Genomic DNA, 21,372 nt, shown 5'->3' with positions numbered 1-21,372 from the left:
TGATAGCATCGTACGGCAGTTGGTGGAAATGGTAGAGGATAATTCTTTGATTGCAGAGGCTAGTAGAGTGGAAAGTGAGGAGAAGGGCGAACTCAACTGGTGCCCCCCCCAACCCCTCCATCACTGACCAAGGAAGAACCACCAATCACTCAGCAAAGCGGGGAATCCTCCACCCCACCACTGAAATAATGGGTCACCCTGCCGCCCCCCCCCAACACCAGACCACGGAGGCATGAGGGTGACCACCCCCTCTGGCCCCAGTTCCCCCTTCTGACACCCCTCAGTTCCTTCTCGGGCCCCCACTCTTTATTTTGAACTAGAACTAAATATAAGTTGCAATTATCATTGTTAGATTCTAATCACACATCTGGTTTCTCATTGTTCCAAAGAGTTCCTTTTGCACTCGACACACATGATACACACCCTTCGATTAATGCTCAATTAATTAGAGAGAAGTCAGGTTTGCAGGTCTCATGTGTTACACATAGTTTTCTTCAGCATTACTTCTTAGAAATAAAAGCTAGATAATGCTGCCAGCCCTGGATTATCAAGAACAGAACTTCAAAAAAATAATTCCCTCCTTTTTGCAGACCAGACAGCCAAGTGGCTCCCCAAGGCTCCCTTAATTTAATTTTGTGTTCTATCTTTGATCCTTATTCTCAAATGCACTGCTGAATTTAATGAAGAACCACTTTCAAACTGCTCAGCTACAACCATTGTGCCTAAATACTAAGCCCCTATTTTCAAAACTGATTCTTTTTTCAAGCAAACCTTGTTTGGTACAGTGCTTTGTAAATTCCCTTGGGTTACTTTTCAAATCTGTAGATACCAGATGAGAATGATCTAAAATGCCTTGATCTTCCATTACTGGCAAATACATTGCCAATTCCCACTTAATGGTGTCAGTGGGATACTCATTTAGTTAAAAACAATTATAAATATTAAAATTATTTAGTGCATATCTCTGATTTGTAATGAAAGCAAAGCAGCCAGTTCATGTTCTTTAATTATATTTATGCAGACCTGACAATTACGAAACAATTCTTTTTTTTCAAAGGTCATATTTCATAGAATCCCTACAGAGCACAAGGAAGCCATTCGGCCCGTCAAGTCTGCACCTTACACAGGCCCTATCCCTGTAACCCCACGGATTTATCCCACTAATCCCCCTACACCTACACATCTTGGGACACTAAAGGACAATTTAGCAGGGCCAATCCACCTAACCTGTACATCTTTGGACTATGAGGGGAAACCAGAACACCCGGAGGAAACCCACACAGAAACAGGGAGAAAGTGTAAACTCCACACAGTCACCCGAGGCAGGAATTGAACCCAAGTCCCTGGCAGTGTGAGGCAGCAGTGTTAACCGCCCCGCCACCAAAATTGGTTCATTTTGTTTCATTTCTTGTCCATCTTTTGCCTTTCAAAGCTCGAGTAAAGTCATAATATGCAAAGCACAGACACACACATACACACAAACATCCATGCATGGATGAACAGAAAGGTACACATGCACATACAGACACATATGCACTCACAGATACACAGACACAAATTGACATATCTGCACACTTAGGCACATATGCAACGCAGAGAAACCCATGTGTTGCATACACATGCACAAATGTACACTTACGCACACTTACACACACAGAGGCATCGATGCATACTCAATCAAGGACACATAACATTGAATTAGTCTAAGGTATTTAATCTGATTTACACAATCCATTATTTCTTTAACTATTGAACAGATGAAATAGATTTAACAGATTTCAGGGAGGAAAGTTAGACTTTTCTTCATTTCAGAGAATAAATTTCATGTTTTTCTAGAGTTTCCCAACATTCTTTTCCCCTGTGGCCTTCATTAATAAAGATTAGCAGGTCACAAAATTGGGCTCCCTAATGTCACAGGATTATGGAATTCCCAAAGCATGTCTCTTCCTGCATGGACCAAACAACACCACATGCTGAGAAGGTTGCGAGTACAGGTATCGACCTGGCACGCATGCACTGAGAAGCAGGAGGAGTGGAACAATCAGGATGCCAGCTGATTTGACTTAAGTTTCAGGAATTTCAATTGCACACGGAACACCTGTGCTGATCACTCCCAGCCAAACAGGCTTTCAACTGCATGAGGGCACATTCCCCGCCGCACCCCTCCTCCCCCCCCCCCATCCCCTCCCCCCTCACCACTAGCCTTATTTAAAGGGCTCGACAAATTGTAGGTGACATGCCTTTGACTTTCCTCTTGTTCAGCTAGTTAGTGGGGGTACATGTGAGGCATGTTTGAGATGATTTGGAGAACTGGTGCTTAAAATCAGAAAAGACAGAGGATTTGGAGAGCATGGGGTTGCAGTCCCTTTTGGTCTGCAACATGACAATGAATGGAGCAGGCGGGTGCTGCAGAGAGGAAGGAGGATTCTCCTTCAAAAGGCCTACCAACCAAAGGCTTTTTGGGACCACATCTCCTTCCACCTGACCCAGGAGCAATGTTTGAGATAACTGAGGTTCAACAAGGAGATGATCATTGAATGGTGACCCTCCTACAACTCAACCTGAAGCCTCGCACCAGCAGTCGCCAAGGTCACCAGCCATTAAACTTTTATGCATCTGAGTCTTTCAAGTCAGGAGTGGGCAACACCTTGAACATAACACAATCTGTCATCCACTGGAACATCCAGGAGGTCACAGAGACTATCTATCCCAGAAAGGATGAATGCCTCACTTTTTTCCTCAGCAGAGACAAGAAGGATGAGAGGTTTTGTCAAAATAGCAGGATTTCGGAGCAGTGCCCCATCAAGTGGCTCTGTGGACCCCAATGTGATTAGGAAGATGTACAGGAACCACAGGGCAGCAAGTGGTTAGCATTGCTGCCTCACAACGCCAGGACGTGGGTTCGATTCCTGGAGTGGGTCACTGTCTGTGCGGAATCTGTACATTCTTCCCGTGTCTGCGTGGGTTTCCTCTGGGTGCTCCGGTTCCTCCCACAGTCCAAAAGGCTTGCTGGTTAGATGCATTGGCCATGCTAAATTCTCCCTCAGTTTACCCAAACAGGTGCTGAAGTAAGGGTGCAGAGGTTGCAGCTGCACTGCAATTGTTGTGAAAATTGCAATGTTAATGTAAGCCTAATAAATAAACTTTAAAACAAGGACTACCATCTATAAACATACGGTATACAACAGCTCCCTTTACATCATGGTTAGGTTGATTTGGCCATGCTAAATTGCCCCTTAGTGTCAGGTTGAATATAGATGTCAGTGAATATCCATAATTCTGGCAGCAGCCTTGGTGTATTCATCCTGTGCCAGTCAGCCATACTTTGGAGATCCATGAGACACCAGAGGCTGACTGCTTGCATATAAAAACTACACCCCGATCCCCTGCCATCCAATCACGCAAGAACAGTGGGCATATAATGAGAGCCATGGAGCCATAAGAAACATTGTGGAGTGAGAGTAGGGGTGGTTGGTGAAGCCCTCAGTACACATCAGAATATATTTTAAATTTTGTACTGATCTGTTGAGTCCTCCATGATGCTGACATTGTGACAACATAACCACTGTCTCCAGGAATCTGGAGACCACACCTTCCTGAGGAGTAGGAGGGAGTGGAAAAAGGTCAAAGCAGGGAGGATGCATTCTGAACCCTTTACTGCAACCAGACTTTCAGAATGTGCCTTCTAATCCGCTGCCTGATTGCAGTCCACTCCTACCCAGTAACTCACCATGTGCAGATCCTGATTCAATGTGAGCCTCTTAGTTAGTAAGTACAGTGCTGATGTCTGAGCTGGTGGCTGCCCAAGTAAGATCAAGTGACAGTACTTCTCCATCACTGGTGTGGGGTTGCTCACTCTGCGTGTGTTGTCACTGCCCAGGTGGCAATGCTGGGTTAGCTGGAAGCATAAAATCAGAAGCGGAGAGTTGTGACAAGGTAGCAGGGGAAGGTTAGAGGAAAGCAAGCAGCCCATGAAGACACCATCAGCAGTTTTCACATCACACCACATAACACAACAAAGTTGAGGAGGGAGTTCAGAAGAGACACAAGGCAGGATGGCCTCAGTGAAACTTGATACTATGGGTTCCAGTGCAGTTGGCCCATGGTGTGGATGATGAACTCTTGCCAATGCCAGTTCTCTGCTGCTCCCTCCAGTTGTGGTCAGCTTGTCTTGCAAGAGCGAGAAAACAGAATATCCAGTAAAATTTGAGTGATTTTTCTGCTGCAGCTGAACAATATGTGCAGCCTACAAGAGGTATATGCGAGGCCAGCATCATTGAAAGGTGTGTGAGGCTAAAGTGGAGTATTTGAATATTAGTATTGACTCTTGTGTGTCAGTGACAGCTGCTGGTCAAGTGATGGAGGTCTGGTTCATTGAACAGTATGAGGGGCTGGTGGTTTGATGGGCAGGAGATATCATGCAAAGACGCATTCACTGAACTTAATTGAGGTCATTGAACATCTTGCAGCACTTGGGAAGGTCCCTGGCATCAGCTTCCTTGGAATTGGCCTCCCTGGTCACCTGCCTCCATTCACTTTGTTTAGTTTGCCTTGAGAACCTCCTGACCCCCTCTGAATGCATGTCTTCTCTTCTCCTGTTCACTTCCATGACTAAAGCTCCCAGTCACGCATTAGTAAATCTAGGAGCCCGTGCTTTCTACTCTGATGTTCCATTTCCCGTGTGTGTAATTGCAGCAATCATATTCAGTAGTGGCCTCGGGTGATTGAGAACCGTTTCCTTTTAAGAGGGACAGACCATCTTTAAGAGAAGTCCCCTGTTGAGTGTGCAACCAGTCAGCGGTGTCACGTTAGGTACAAATTGAAATCATTGTAATGAGGAGGTAGTACAAAGTTTGCTTGCCTCAAAGGGAATGGGTGCAGGCAGTTGCAAATTGTAACCCCCCTCACCCATGGGAACAGATCAGTTTCTAGTCTGTAACCTCCTTTGAAAATTAATCAACAGTACTGCAGGCATAGACATCAGGAAAGCAAGAACATGAAATACAAGTCTCGGCATTTATTCAGTGCTTAGATGATGGGGAATCACAAGTAATATTTTTAAAGCTTAGTAATTTGCTTTTATTCAGCATGGAATGCTTTTGCCTAACGTCATCCTGCAGAGAAAAGGGGATTAAGGAAGCAAGCCATTGAATCTTGGCAAATGCACTCAAGTGGCACCAGCAACAGAAGAATTTTTCAGATAATAGGCGCAGCAATCATTACTTGCATGCAGATGTGTACATTGCCATTGATATTAATGGAAATGAAGCACTGCACAACAGCTACTGGAGTGTAAGAGATTTGGTTTTTAATCTACACAAACCATGTAAATACTCAAGTCATGAGGCATCATAACACAAGCTTGTTCCCCAAAATCTTGATGGTAGCTGGCAGTCATTAAAACTAGCTCAGGGCTGCATTCCAAGGTTGCAAATGAACTTGGAACTTATTGTTTCTTCCATTTCAGCAAAACTATTAACCCTCATTTAACTCCAAACGTAAAGGGTGTGAATTCTTACTTATAAGTTACTCCTCAAAATGATAGGGTTCTAAAAGAGTATTAAGCTTATACTGATAACTATTCTTGATAATAATTGAGCACAGATTTACTTACTGTAATACTCCACAAGTTTCCAAAGAACTCACATGTAACTGAGGGCAGCATAGTGGCACAAAGGTTAGCACTGCTGCCTCACAGCACCAGGGACCTGGATTCAATTCCGGCCTTGGGTAACTGTCTGTGCAGAGTCTATACGTTCTCCCTGTGTCCATATGGGTTTCCTCTGGGTGCTCCAGTTTCCTCCCACACTCCGGAGATGTGCAGGTTAGGTGGATTGGCCATGCTAAATTGCCCCTTAGATGGATTAGCAATGGTAAATGTGTGAGTTTACGGGGACAGAGCAAGAGAGGTTCCGTGGGTAAGATATTCTGTCAGAGTGTTCGTGCAGACTCGAAGGGCGGGCGGAATGGCCTCCTTCTGCACTGCAGGGATTCTATCCCAAGTTTCAGAGGTTTCAATTGATCAGACTTCACCAAACTCTCAGGTCCTGATTTTACCGGCACGGCCATTCCGAAACCATGGCAGGCGAGGCTCACAGAACAGCATTCCCCATTGGCCTCGGGCGCGATCTTACAAGCCTCAGGTGGGTGTGCCGGTAAAATTCCAGCCTTAGGTATTACTTCTAACATCCCTTTTCATTTTTAACTTTTCACAACCCTGATACCTGAGAGCCCATGCATTTCATAGCATTATCCCATTCAATAATAGTTTTCCCTCATTGATTGATGCAGTTTTCATTCAAATAACTCCTATATTTGGTCCGAAATTCTAGCTACGCAAACCGTCAATCAATTGTTGCAACTGGAGACGGTTACAGAGAGCACGATGAACAAAAGTTCCCCAACATGCAACATTATCACTTGACCACATTCTGAGTGCCATTGGGACCTTCCTTGGAGGACGCAGCCCAGGAGGACGGCTGAGATATATGGTTAATTAACAAAGAGAACTTTTTGATTTGATTTATTATTGTCACATGTATTAACATACAGTGAAAAGTATTGTTTCTTGCGCGCTATGCAGACAAAACATACCGTTCATAGAGAAGGAAACGAGAGAGTGCAAAATGTAGTGTTACAGTCATAGCTAGAGTGTAGAGAAAGATCAACTTAATGCAAAGTCCATTCAAAAATCTGATGGCAGCAGGGAAGAAGCTGTTTTTGAGTTGGTTTGGTACGTGACCTCAGACTTTCGTATCTTTTTCCCGAAGGAAGAAGGTGGAAGAGAGAATGTCCGGGGTGCGTGGGGTCTCTGATTGTGGTGAACCATCGTTGGTTCCCACCAGGTAGTACTGAGCCAGGGTCTGGCCAGTACTATGAGTCTGTATATATGTTGCTGTTGGGGTTAGGGTTGGGTTGTTCTACTTGTTACTGTTGGGGTTAGGGTTGGGCTGTTCTACCTGTATTATAGTTATTATGGTACATCCCAGTCGGGCTCCGCCTCCTGGGAGAGGTATAAAGGTCACTGCTCTGTCTGGGACCCTTCAGTCTGGGATCGTGTATTATATATGGTAGCTCTATTGGAATAGTAAATAAAAGCCTTTATTTCCTCGAGCATCTCTAGCCTCGTGAGTTATATCGCGCATCAATTTTATTTACTATTAATTGAACTCTCGTCGTTGAAAAAAAAAGGAAAACAATGCAGAGAGTATGGAGCAAATGTTAAAACCCGAACGTCTTACGCTGGACCCACGTGCGGCGGGCGCCTCTAACACCTTCGACCACTGGTTGAAATGTTTTCAGGATTACCTCGAAGCCTCCGCAGCGGTCACCACAGACGACGACAGACTCCGGGTCCTCCACGCGAGGGTAAGCGACGCTGTATATTTAGCGATCCGTGCGGCCACCGACTACAAAGGGGCCCTCGAGCTTCTTAAGAAGCGCTACATTAAACCGCCAAACGAGATGCATGCTCGATATCTTTTAGCCACTCGACGACGGCAGCCCGGCGAAACGACGGAACACTACGCGTGCGAGCTCCTAGAGCCAATCAGGGGCTGTAACTGCAAAGCAGTGTCGGCAGACCAGAACATGGATGACCTCGCTCGAGATGCATTTGTGGCGGGAATCGGATCGTCTTATATCCGACTCCGACTGTTGGAGCAAGGTAATCTCGATCTCACTAAGTCTATAGAACTAGCGGATACGCTAGAAACGGCCTCCAAAAGCCTAGCGATGTATCCCGAAGACCACGTGGAGACAGCGTGGCAGGAGCAGTCGCAGATCCCACCTCATCCCTCGGGTCCGAAAAGCTGCGTGATGGCGTGCCCACACTCGGGCCTGACGACGGCAGCAGCTCCAGGCGGCCCGCGGTGTTACTCCTGTGGGGGAGTGAAGCACACTCGGCAGCGATGTCCCGCTAAAGTGGTGTTGTGCTCCGCCTGCGGCAAGAAGGGGCATTATTCGAAGGTATGTCGATCCAAACTTACTTCCAGGAACAGCAGTGCGGCCTGCGACTCCCCGGAGCCGGGTTCCTCGTCGTCGGCATCGTCAAGGGTTTCTTCCACGTGCGAGGCCAGGACGTCGCCATTACAGACGACGGAGTCGCAAGAGATGTGCGACCACCAGGGGTCGCTGATTTTGGCGCCATCAATCACGTGCGACGTATGGGAGCAGCCATTTTGGTCGGCACCGACCGCGAATGATCAGCAGGGGTCATCATCATCCATCTCAGCTGCCTGCAGTGGCGCTCACGAACCAACAGTGGCATCGATCATCCTGGACCAGGCAAAGCCTCACAGACTCGACAAGTCCATGATGGACATACAGGTAAACAAACGCTTGATTTATTGTCTGTTTGACAGCGGGAGCACGGAGAGCTTTATTCACCCAGACGCTGTGAAGCGGTGTGGCCTCCAGATCCAACCTGTCAAGCAGACGATTTCGATGGCATCAAGGTCCCGGTCTGTCACCGTGCTAGGGAGTTGCGTGGTAAATTTAACGGTGCAGGGCACGGTTTACGAGAGCTTCAAGCTCCTGGTGTTACCGCACCTTTGCGCGCCAATACTCCTCGGACTAAATTTCATGGTCCACTTGAAGAGTGTAACCCTACAGTATGGTGGGCCACTCCCTCCGCTTTCAGTGGGAGAACAGCAGCCTCCAAATTGCCCAACGCGCTCCACCTGTAGCCTCTCGACGCTTAAGATTACCACACCCTCCCTATTCCAGAATCTTGTGCCAGGCTCCAAGCCCATCGCGACTAAGAGTAGGCGTTACAGTGCTGAGGATCGGATCTTCATTCGATCTGAGGTTCAGCAGCTCCTCAAGGAAAGGATCATACAATCTAGCGCTAGTTCTTGGAGAGCGCAGGTCGTGGTGGTCAAGAGTGGGAACAAACCCCGGATGGTCATTGACTATAGTCAGACCATTAATAGATACACGCAGCTGGATGCGTATCCCCTCCCGCGCATATCTGACATGGTCAATCAGATTGCGCAGTACCGGGTGTTCTCCACCATCGACCTGAAGTCTGCCTACCACCAGCTCCCCATTCGCCCAGAGGACCGACAATACACGGCTTTTGAGGCGGATGGTCGCTTGTACCATTTTCTAAGGGTTCCTTTTGGTGTCACGAATGGGGTCTCGGTCTTCCAGCGTGCTATGGACCGAATGGTGGACCATAACGGACTGCGGGCTACCTTCCCGTACCTGGATAACGTCACCATCTGCGGCCATGACCAGCAGGACCACGATACCAATCTCCTTAAATTCCTACGCACTGCATCTCGCCTGAATCTGACCTACAACAGGGAGAAGTGTGTATTTCGCACGCGCCGCCTAGCTATCCTCGGATATGTGGTGGAAAACGGGGTCATCGGCCCTGATCCAGACCCTATGTGTCCCCTCCTTGAACTTCCCCTGCCCACTAGCGTAAAAGCACTGAGAAGATGCTTAGGCTTCTTCTCTTACTACGCACAGTGGGTTCCCAATTACGCGGACAAAGCCCGTCCGCTCATCAAGTCTACCTCTTTTCCCCTAGCACCAGAGGCTCGTTTAGCCTTTGAAAAACTAAAAGCCGACATCGTGAAAGCCACGATGCACGCTGTCGATGAGTCCATCCCCTTTCAGGTGGAGAGCGATGCATCTGATTTCGCCCTGGCCGCCACACTTAACCAGGCGGGCAGGCCCGTCGCCTTTTTTTCTCGCACCCTCCAAGGCCCCGAAATTCGACATTCAGCGGTGGAAAAGGAGGCCCAGGCCATTGTGGAGGCCGTCCGGCATTGGCGCCATTACTTGGCGGGAAAACGGTTCACCCCGATCACGGACCAGCGGTCCGTGGCGTTCATGTTCAATAACACGTTACGGGGCAAGATCAAGAACGATAAGATCTTGAGGTGGAGAATCGAACTCTCCACCTATAATTACGACATCATGTATCGTCCAGGGAAACTCAACGAGCCCTCGGATGCCCTGTCGCGTGGAACATGCGCCAGTATGCAGGAGGACCGTTTGCAGGCTCTCCACAATGACCTCTGCCATCCAGGGGTCACTCGGCTCTACCACTTCGTAAAAGCCCGCAATCTACCCTACTCGGTGGAGGATGTCAGGTCCATAACTAGAAGCTGCCGGGTATGCGCGGAATGCAAACCACACTTTTACTGACCTGACAGGGCACAACTCGTTAAGGCCACTCGTCCCTTCGAAAGACTGAGTGTGGACTTTAAGGGCCCCCTTCCCTCGACAGATCGGAATGTGTACTTCCTCAACATCATTGATGAGTACTCGAGATTCCCTTTTGTCATTCCCTGCTCTGATACAACCGCTGCCATGGTTATCAAGGCATTTCGTGATCTTTTCACCCTGTTCGGGTACCCCTGCTACATCCACAGCGATAGGGGCTCGTCGTTCATGAGCGATGACTTGAGGCAATACCTGCTCTCATACAGGATTGCCTCGAGTAGAACCACGAGCTACAACCCTAGGGGTAACGGACAGGTGGAACGTGAGAATGCTACAGTCTGGAAGGCTGTCTTACTGGTGTTGAAGTCAAAAAGCCTTCCAGTCTCCCGTTGGCAAGAGGTGCTCCCTGATGCGCTCCACTCCATACGCCCACTCCTGTGTACGGCAACCAACGCTACCCCCTATGAGAGGCTGTTTTCATTCCCTCGGAAGTCTTCCTCTGGGACCTCATTACCGTCTTGGTTGACGTACTCAGGACCTGTCCTCCTGCGGCGACATGTTAGGGCCCGCAAGTCCGACCCTTTGGTTGAACAGGTCCATCTCCTCCACGACAACCCTCAGTATGCCTATGTGGCATACCCTGACGGGCGAGAGGACACGGTCTCGATTCGAGACCTGGCGCCAGCAGGGGGCTTGGAAACCCCTGTCGCTCCCATACCTCCTGTTAGAGACCCCCCAACTATTGTTTCCCCTCCTGACACGGCGTGGGCAGCATCGGGACCATCACTTAACCCTTTTACTCCCGTGTACAGCTTGCCTGAGTCCAGGAGATGGTCGCCACTTCAAGGCGTGTCCGAGTTCAGCGGATTGTCACCACCTCGGGGTCAACCGGCCCGTGAGACAGTGGAGGAGCCGTTGGACACCGCCTTGGGGAGAGCGCCACCACGAGTGCCTACTCCGGTGTCATCGCCGGTGTTGAGGAGGTCACAACGACGGTGCGGTCCCCCTGACCGTCTGAACTTATAGACTGATGACCAATTATTCTGTGTTTTTTTTGTACCCTGCCGGCCTTTGTCTTCAAAGGAGGGGTGAATGTGGTGAACCATCGTTGGACACTAACATGAAGAAATTAATATAGAAATCCTCTTGTCACATCAATTTACTGTGAAATTAGTATTCCATTAATCACCTCTAGCTATCCATTCTGCTATCTACAAGAGTATAATTTTCTAAGATAGAGGGAGTGACTTTATAATCACTAGTAAGTGGGACTCCAGCAAAACTGTAGATTAATATGTGGAATTGACTCCAAGCAGAAATAGTTATTGTGCAACAGAATTATAGAATCATAGAATGATACAACACAGAAGGAGGCCATTCAGCCCATTGTGCAATGCTGGTTCTGCAGCAAGAGCTGTCCAATCCGAACGACTCTGCTGCTATTTTCCCATAAATCTGCTGAGCAAAGATACACTAAGAAAATATTTATGAAACCCACATCCACAAAAAAATCTGCAAGCCTTTTTATTTAAAGTGCGCCCACTATCCTTTTTGAGATAGTGCTTAAAATAAAGCTTAGCTCACACATAGAATCATAGAATCTTAGAAACCCTACAGTGCAGAAACAGGCCATTTGGCCCATCGAGTCTGCACCGACCACAATCCCACCCAGGCCCTACCCCCATATCCCTACACATTTACCTGCTAATCCCTCTAACCTACGCATCTCAGGACACTAAGGGGCAATTTTAGCATGGCCAATCAACCTAACCTGCACATCTTTGGACTGTGGGAGGAAACCGGAGCACCCAGAGGAAACCCACGCTGACACGAGGAGAATGTGCAAACTCCACACAGACAGTGACCCGAGCCGGGAATCGAACCCAGGTCCCTGGAGCTGTGAAGCAGCAGTGCTAACCACTGTGCTACTGTGCCGCCCTTAATTTTAATCTTGATCTGCCCCTGTTGGTTTGGCAGAAGAATTAGTGGAAACATTGGGGAAATGACATAAAACAAAAAACATTTTCAGACACGGATGCCACTTCTCCAAGGTTTTGCTGCATATCTCCAAATGCTCCAGAAGAACTCATGTAGAAATCCCAGGCAAAAAGATTGATGATTGCAAAATGTTAAGTTTTGTTTTTACCTGTTACCATTTTAACATCTCTTTTGATGGTTCAGTGATAACAGGGTTGTCTCTGAATTGGGAGACAATATGTTCAAGCCTCATGCTGGGAAATTTGAGCTCAGAGCCCAGGGTTGATGGTCCAGTGCTGAAGAAACTGAAGTACTGAAGAAACATTGCCCTGTCAGATAAGTTAAACTGAGGTACCATCTACCTGTTCAGGTGGATGTAAAAGTTGCAAGTTTTCAAACAAAAAGGGATAGGACAGGGTGTAAGTGAAGTCTGTGCAAAAAGCTAAAGGGTTGATCTGCAATCGGAACAAGAACAGAGCTACGCAGCTAAAGTTAGTTTTCCATCAACATGATGTGAAGTTGGTATGATCGCAGAATTACAATGCAGAAGGAGGCCATTTGGCCCGTCATGTCTACACCGTCTCCCCAAATGAGCAATGCATTTGGTGCCACTCTCCTGCCTTCTCTCTATAACCCTTCACGTTCTTTGGAAAGATTGGATTGACTGGGTTAGAGCAGAGTTAAGGAGCACTTTTTTCACCCAGACGATTTTGGGAATCTGGAATTCCTGCCTGAAAGGGTAGTAAACCCTTATTGCATTTATAAAAATACATGAATATTGAAGTGTCATAACCTACAGAATGTTGATGGTGGGAGATTTGGGATTTGAAAATAATGGGCTGAATTTGTTTGGTTGGTGAGACATTCTGCCACAGGGTTGAAAGCAATACTCGACTCCCTGCCAGTGGGTGGCAGGACCGTGGTGTAACATTTTTATGGTGGCGACTATTGGATCGGAATCCCCTCCAACTGGGCTTTTATTAAATATAAAACCCCAAAAGCTTCATGGACATAAACACTGCAAACAAACAGGCAAAGCCCACAGAGGCAGGCAGTACTATAAGGGGTTAAATACCTAAACCAAGTCGATACTATATAAAGACACTGGGACATTATTATCTCAAAGACACAACACAGTGGCCATCAGACAATCCAATAAAGAACTGGGAGAGCATCAGAGTGGATGGCACTGGATAACAGTCATCATACAAGCAGGAGAAATGGACTCTATCACTTGCATATCAACTAGAGAGCCAGAGACTTCACACTTGAATAGGGTCCATTGTTTCAATTATAGAAACAACAACGTGATGAATGGCTGTGTCTGGACCAAGGCAGGAACCAGGCCGAAGTGATTATAAAGGTGCTAAGCATCAACTATCCAAACGGAATGTCTCCAGGAAATATGCTTTGAAATTTTCGATGAAGTTTTATAATAAAAATGCTCAGACAGTAGGGTCTGGCACTGCAGTCACCCAGGAGAGTCAGAAAGGATCAACCTGCTTCACGGACTACAGCTCATACCGCAACAACAACTGTGTGGGGAGTTGTAAGTATCAGCCTGATCCAAGGGATAGTGAGGTTGAAGTTAAGGATAGCTTAAAGGTAGCAATTAAATCCTGAAGAGGGTTTAAATTGACCCAGTTAAGGTTGAGGGAGAAACGTGGGGTTTTACCTGTGGCTTTTCAGTGGAGGCTTTTATTAATAAGTCATGGTTTTGAGTGTTGTTTAGCATCATTACATTCATTTAAAGCTCCTTAATTAGGGCATTGGGGGTGTTATTTTGTTAATAACTAAGTTTGTGTTGAGCTTGAAACCCTGTGTCCATGTAAATTTGTCCTCTATAAATCTCCTAAAGACCAAGAACTGACTACACGTACAAACAGAAACGTGCACCTCTTACCGTAAGACCATAAGAAATAGGCCACTCGGCCCCTTGATCTGCTTCGCCATTCATCATGTCCACTTCCCTGCCCTTTCCCCATAACACTTGATTCCCTTACTGATCACAAAATCTATCTCAGTCTTAGATATACACAAGGACTTTGCCCCTACAGCTCTCTGTGGCAAGGAGTTCCAAAGACTCAACTCTCTGAGAGAAGAAATTCCTCCTCATCTCAGTCTTCAATTGGCACCCCTTTATTCTGAGACTATGTCCTCTGGTCCTAGACTCTCCCATGAGTAGAAACATCCTCTTAGCATTTACCTTGTCAAATCCCTTAAGAATCCTATGTGTTTCAATGAGATCACCTCTCATTCTTCTAAATTCCGAAAAGCAGAGTCCGATCCTGTTTAATCTTTCCACGTAAGACAATCTCTCCATCCCAGGGATTATCCTAGTGAACCTTCTCTGAACTGCCTTCAATGAAATAATATCTTTTCTTAAATAAGGAGACCAAAACTGCTCACAGTACTCTAGATGTGGTCTCACCAGTGCCTTGTATAGTTGTAGCAAAATGTCCCTACTCTTATACTCTAAAATACTTGAAATAAAGGCGAACATTCCATTAACCTGATAACCTGCTGTACAGTTTTCTGTATTTCATACACAAGTCCCTCCAAGTCCCTTTGTGTTTCTGCTGTCTGTAGTCTTTCTCCATTTAAATAATGCCCTGTTCTCTTCTTCTCCCTTCCAAATGAACAATTTCACACTTTCCCACATTATACTTCATTTGCCAACTTTTTGCCCATTTACCTAACCTATCAATATCTCTTTGTAAACTGTTTGGATCCCTCTCACAACTTGCCTTTCCCCCTATTTTTATATCTTCTGCAAATTTGGCTACAGTACATTCATTTCCTTCCCGCAAGTTATTAATATATATTGTAAACAGTTGCGATCCCAGCACTGATCCCTGTGGAACCCCACTGATTACAGATGGTCAACCTGAAAAAGAACCCCTTATCCCCACTCACTGTTTGCTGCCCATTAGCCAGTTTTCTATCCGTGCCAATATACTACCACTAACACCATGGACTCTTATCTTATGACTTAACCTTTTGTGAGGTACCTTGTTGAATGCGTTTTGGAAGTCAAAATACAACACATCTACTGGTTCCTCTCTATCCACTCTGGTTGAGACATGATTTCCTTTTAAAGAAGCCATACTGACTCTGCTTGATTAGATTGTGATTCTCCAAATGTGCTGCTATTTACACCACCAATTAATAGGCCAATTGAGAACATCAGCTTGCCCCATCAGAGCTGCCACCCAATCAGAGGGCTGGGAGCTCAGCAGCCATGGTAGCGTGCCAACTAGGAGCCCTTGGAGACAAAATGATTAGGGGCAGGAGTCAACTTCACAGTGATACAGTGTGTGCAATTGGGTGGTCAGGAAGGAATTTCACCGCCAGGAACTCACTGGGAGTTCAACTGGGGCTTAAATGGCACTCTCCTTTTTGGTTCTAGTTAACCTCGGAGGAATCTCCCTCTTTTCAAATGTTAAAACAATAAGAGTACACTGTTATCCTTTCCTTTCCCTTACCCCAACCACACACCACACTGTCAACAAAACTCACCATCTGCCCCATGATTTTTCTCTTTCGGATTAGACTGTTGACCTTCTCTGTTGCATCTCCTTGACTTTTCTTTGATAGTTGATAAAATTTTGGGAACATGTTAAGGAAAGAGGAAAGCAATGTATAAAGTTTGCAATCGCAGACGAAGCTCAGCCTAACTGCGCTGTCACAGACAGAACTGCAGACTGCCACAAACAATTAATGTTGTCCATTTGGTACAAATTAGTCCAGAAAATGAAGCAACAAGGTATTTATGCATATCAGAAAAGTGGGTAATATTTGAACTGTGTGAGTTACTTGAAATAATCACTTTAAAATGAAAAGACATTCGAAGATTGGAAGATAAATCACTATTCCAAAACTATATATCTTGTAAGGAGCAAATAACCTTTTCTAAAATCTCATGTTCATGCATATAGCATAAGATCCCAAAGCAATTTATTTCTTCAATTTAAAAAAAGAACAGCTCAGAGTGGGAATAAATGAAGGTGCTGTCCTGTGCAGCTCCCTAAGCATACAGATAAGGCAAATCCCAAAGGTACAGATTTTTAGATCTTGAGTAAGCTATTTCCTGCCGGTAATTGAAGTGTAACATCAAGCAATGTATTTAATAAATTAATCCAGCAATGTGATACCTACATTAAACAAATGCACCCTACAGTATACTAATTAGCCCTGAATTTGCTCGCCACTCACAGAGAATTATCATTGTGAGAATAGCAAGCAGTACCTTCTGGGCTACGAACTGATTTAGTCTGATTGTCCACCTTGTTCTGGTTAGTGGTGTAACTGCGGGTCTAGCTTGCGGCCTCCATTTTCTCTGTCTTCTTATGTGGTAGATCATTTAAATTTATGCAGATTATGAGGACATTGGTGCTAGACTAACATCCATGATTTATGCTCTCATTGAAACCAGTATAAGTATGACAAAATAGAAGGCATACTTGTTGCCAGCTGATACTGTAAAAAGAGCCTCATATTTGCAGATTAAAGAGGCTGTTTAAGGTTATCAATAGAGGTAGAAGTAATATTTCAAGAGCTTTTTTGGTGTTTTGATATATTGGTATTTGAAGGATTGAGTTCTTAAAAGGAAAGTGTTCACCTTCCATCCAAATTAAGAAGTTCTGATTCATCAGTATGGATTTTCCAAAGGGAATTGCTTTTTTAGTTTTAACAATGAAGACAGTGGAAGAGGAAAATCGAAAATGAAATTAAAATTAAACTAAAAAAAAACATACAGTGTGGCAAAGATTAGTGGTAAGCCAGGGAAATGGGAAAGTTTTAAAAACCAAAAAAAAGTGACCAAAATAATAATAAAGAGGGAGAAGATCAAATGTGGGTAAACTAGTAAGTAAATAAAAAGACAGTAAGATCTTTTCTAAGTATACAAAAAGGAAGAGGCCAAAGTGAACATAGGCCCCTTAGAGAATAAAACTGGGGAATTAATAATGGGGAACCAGGAAATACAGTAAGAAGTCTCACAACACTAGGTTAAAGTCCAACAGGTTCATTTGGTAGCAAAAGCCACTAGCTTTCGGAGCGCTGCTCCTTCATCAGGTGACACTCACCTGATGAAGGAGCAGCGCTCCAAAAGCTAGTGGCTTTTGCTACCAAATGAACCTGTTGGACTTTAACCTAGTGTAGTGAGACTTCTTACTGTGTTTACCCCAGTCCAACGCCGGCATCTCCACATCATGGAAACCAGGAAATAGTAGAGGAGTTAAATAAATACTTTGCATCAGTCTTCACAGTGGAAGACACTAATGGGACTAAAGGCCAATAAATCCACTGGACCTGATGGGCTGCATCCATGAAAATTAAAGTAAGTAGCTACAGAGATAATGGATGCACTTGTAATAATCTTCCAAGAATCCTTAAATTCTCGAAAAGTCCCAGAGGATTGAAACACTGCCAATGTGATATCCTTATTCAAAAAGGGAGGGAGACAAAAAACAGATACCTATAGGCCGATTAGCCTAACTTATGTCTTGGAAAAATGTTAGAGTCCATTATAAAGCATGTAATAGCTGAGCATTTAGAAACATATAATATAATTGAGCAACATCACCATGGCTTCATGAAGGGGAAATCATGCCTGGCAAATTTATTAGAATTCTTTGAAGTGGTAATGAGCAGAATAGATAAAGGGGAACCAGTTGATGTAATATATTTGAATTTCCATGAAGTGTTCAATAAAGTATCGCACAAAATTTCTCCTTAATAAGAACCAATGATTTTGGGGGTAGTATATAGCATGGATAGTGGATTGGCTAACTGATAGAAGATAATGAGTTGGGATAAGAGGAGTGGTTTCAGGATGGCAACCTGTAACTAGTGGAGTGGTGGCACTGTGGCACAATGGTTTGCACTGCTGCCTCAAAGCGCCAGCGACCTGGGTTTGATTTTTGCCTTGGATGACCGTTTGTGTGGAGTTTGCATGTTCTCCCCGTGTCTGTGCGGGTTTCCTCCAGGTGCTCCGGTTTCCTCCCATAGCCCAAAGATGTAGAGGTTAGGTGGATTGGCCATGCTAAATTGCCCCTTAGTGTTCCAAGATGTGTAGGTTAGCGGAATTAGTAGGTTAAATGTGTGGCGTTAGGGACTTGGACAGGGGTGGGCCTGGGTGGAATGCTCTTTCAGAGATTCGGTGTAGACTAGATGGGCCAAATGGCCTCCTTCTGCACTGTAGGGATTCTATGGTTCTATGAGTGACACAGACATCAGTGCTGGGGCCACAATTATTTACTATATATATTGGATGAGGGAAGCGGATGTACTATCGCCAAGTTTGTGGATTGCACCTCCCCTCTCCCTAATTACACCTTCCCCCCTCCACAATGGTCAGGATTGAATATACAGCACTCACGTTATACCATGTGATCTAATAACTGAGCCTTTGAACTATTTAAACAGAAGGTATATTGCATACCTTTTTCACACTTCAGGATGAGGAAGGTCATTTGGTAAGGCATTAATTCAGAACAATCCTACACTCCACTGATTTGGCAGTGTGTGGCTATTTTCCGAAAATTCTGCATGAAAAATCCAAAATTGCCAACACATTTCTGGACAGGCAAATGCCAGAGGAGGTAATCCTAGTTTCTTTGAGGCAGAGGAGAGTGAAACACAATCATGAGAAACTACAAGACATATTTCTATTAATGAAGCATTCTCATTTCTTTCAATATCTCCACTTAATTGTCACCATTACCATGACTACATTTCCCTCACCTTTAGAACAAGTGTAGTCACAAAATGCCGACACAATTTAGAACCTTACTATGCATCTTTCTTTGCTCCTAGCCGATCCGCAGAAACATGACAATCTCCGAGTGAATGAACAAAAAGGAAGAACAATCTGTATTTAAATACCAGCTTTCACAAACCCAAGATGTTCCAAAGCACTCTGTACCCAATGAATTATATTGGAAGTGTAGTCACTCTTGTTTTGCAGGTAAACATTAAGCAACTAATATGTACACAGCAAGATTCCACAAATAACACTGAGATGAATAAACAGTTCAGCTGCTTTTAATTGTGTTGCTTGAGGAATAAATATTAGCCATGGGCTTAATTATCTCTCTTCGAAGACTGCAAAGAATGACAGCCACGTCTGTGGCACTAAGCTGCAATGCAAATTGCACTGAACATAAAAAGCTCCTGGTATTGACTTTTGCAGGGTGGTTTGTTGTTAACTTTCCAGTGTGCCTTTGCCCTATCTATTTGTCCCTGGTGCCTTTCGGCAGACTGTTCAATTGGAACAGGACAGGCTAAAACATCCTTTTCAAAATTTGACTGGAACAAAGGAAACCACTGGCCCCTCAACTCAAGAAAGAATGACAAATCATACATATTATGTATATGCACACAAAGCCCATACAGTGGTTTAAATGAAATAGCCTGGTCTCATATTCATATACTTGGCCAGGCATCAGAATCAACTTTGTGCTTTGGGAATACTCAGCCTTTGGGTGCAAAGGAGGAGAAAAAGGTGTGTTTGACCTGTGACCTTATACCACTGCATCCTTTATTTAGCCCTAGTGGCAGCAGACACAATGTTGGTGAGGAAAGATGCACTCTGTGTAGGTATTCTGTTTTGAAGAGTCTCCATATATATTTCCCTGCATATTGGCTGTCCCATATCCTACATTATAACCGTAGCTACGGGGGCAATTCTCCCAAAAGTGCTGAGCTGGTGGAAAAACTGCTCTAGATCACGACTGTTTTTTCAGTGCAGCTTCACACTCGAATCTCCACACTCTGTGCAATGCAGAGGTCCCAATCGTGAATCTCATTAAAAGCCCAGGGGGGCGGGGCCTATTTACGCCGGAGTCTGACAGTTCTGGAACTCTGCGCATGCGCAGTGGCCCCGATCTGTCAGACTCCCTGTTTGCTGACCAGCTCCATCGCTGGCCAGCACAGGACCCCGCAGTGCTGCCCCTCTAGCCACACCCCCCCCCACCCCCCACCCCCACAGCCAGATCGTGGCCCCCACAACAATTCCCGGGCCAGCCCTGACCCCCCATCCCAGAGCACCCCGATGTCCAGCCCACCTCCTCCAGCAGTGGTGATCCCCCCACCCCCCCTTACCCAGATAGGGGAATGGTAAAGGGGGAGGAACAGACTTTGTGATTAAAGATTAAATCACTTCCATGATTAAAAAAGGATACAAGAATAGTAAGCAGGCAGTGGAGAATTTATGGGTGGAAATAAGAAATAGAAAAGTATGGAAGACTCTAGTGGGAGTGGAGCATTGAACCCGTGAAACCATAAATTCTATTAACAAAGAGATTAGACAGCTTTGAATGAGGGATTTTAACTTTTATTTAGATTCTGATAAGCAAATTAGCACATCAGAAAGGTAGTGAATTTGTTGAGAGTGAGTGGGATAGTTTTCTGCAGGAATGCAGTGTAGAATGAGGGCTATATCATATTGCATTTGATAATGATTAATGAGCCAAATTTGGTTAACAGCCTAACGATGCAGGAAGATTAGAAACATAGAAAATAGGAGCAAGAGTAGGTCTTTCAGCCCTTCAAGCCTGCTGCACCATAAAGAATGACCATGGCTAATCCTCTATCTCAACACCATACTCTTGCACACTCCCCATTCCCCTTGACACCTTTGGAGTCTAGAAATCTATTTCCTTCTTAAATATATTCAGTGGCTTGGCCTCCACAGCCTTCTGTGGTAGAGAATTCCACATTCTCTGAGTGAAAGCTTTTCTCAGTTTTAAATGGCCGACCCTGTATCCTGAGACTGTGACCCATTGTTCTAGACCCCATCAGCCAGAGGAAACATCATCCATGCATCCAGTCTGTCCAGCCCTGTCAGAAATTTAAATGTTTCAATTAGATCCCCTTTCATTCTTCTAAACTCCAGTGAATATAGGCCTGGTCAACCCAATCTCTCCTTATACGACAATCTTGCCAACCCAGGAATCAGTCTTGTGAACCTTCGCTGCATTCCCTCAATGGTAAGTGTATCCTTTCTTAGATAAGGAAACCAAAACTGCACACAATACTCCAGGTGCGGTCTCACCAAGCTCTGTACAGCTGCAATAAAACACCCTTTCTTCTGTACTCAAACCCTCTTACAACAAAGGCCAACATACCATTTGCCTCCCTGTTTGCTGCATCTGCATGCTTGTTTTCAGTGACTGGTATTCTGGAACAACTAAGCCCCTTTGTACATCAACA

This window comes from Mustelus asterias, chromosome 7 (assembly GCF_964213995.1).
Source record: "Mustelus asterias chromosome 7, sMusAst1.hap1.1, whole genome shotgun sequence".
Classification (NCBI taxonomy): domain Eukaryota; kingdom Metazoa; phylum Chordata; class Chondrichthyes; order Carcharhiniformes; family Triakidae; genus Mustelus; species Mustelus asterias.
This window is presented reverse-complemented; position numbering follows the sequence as displayed.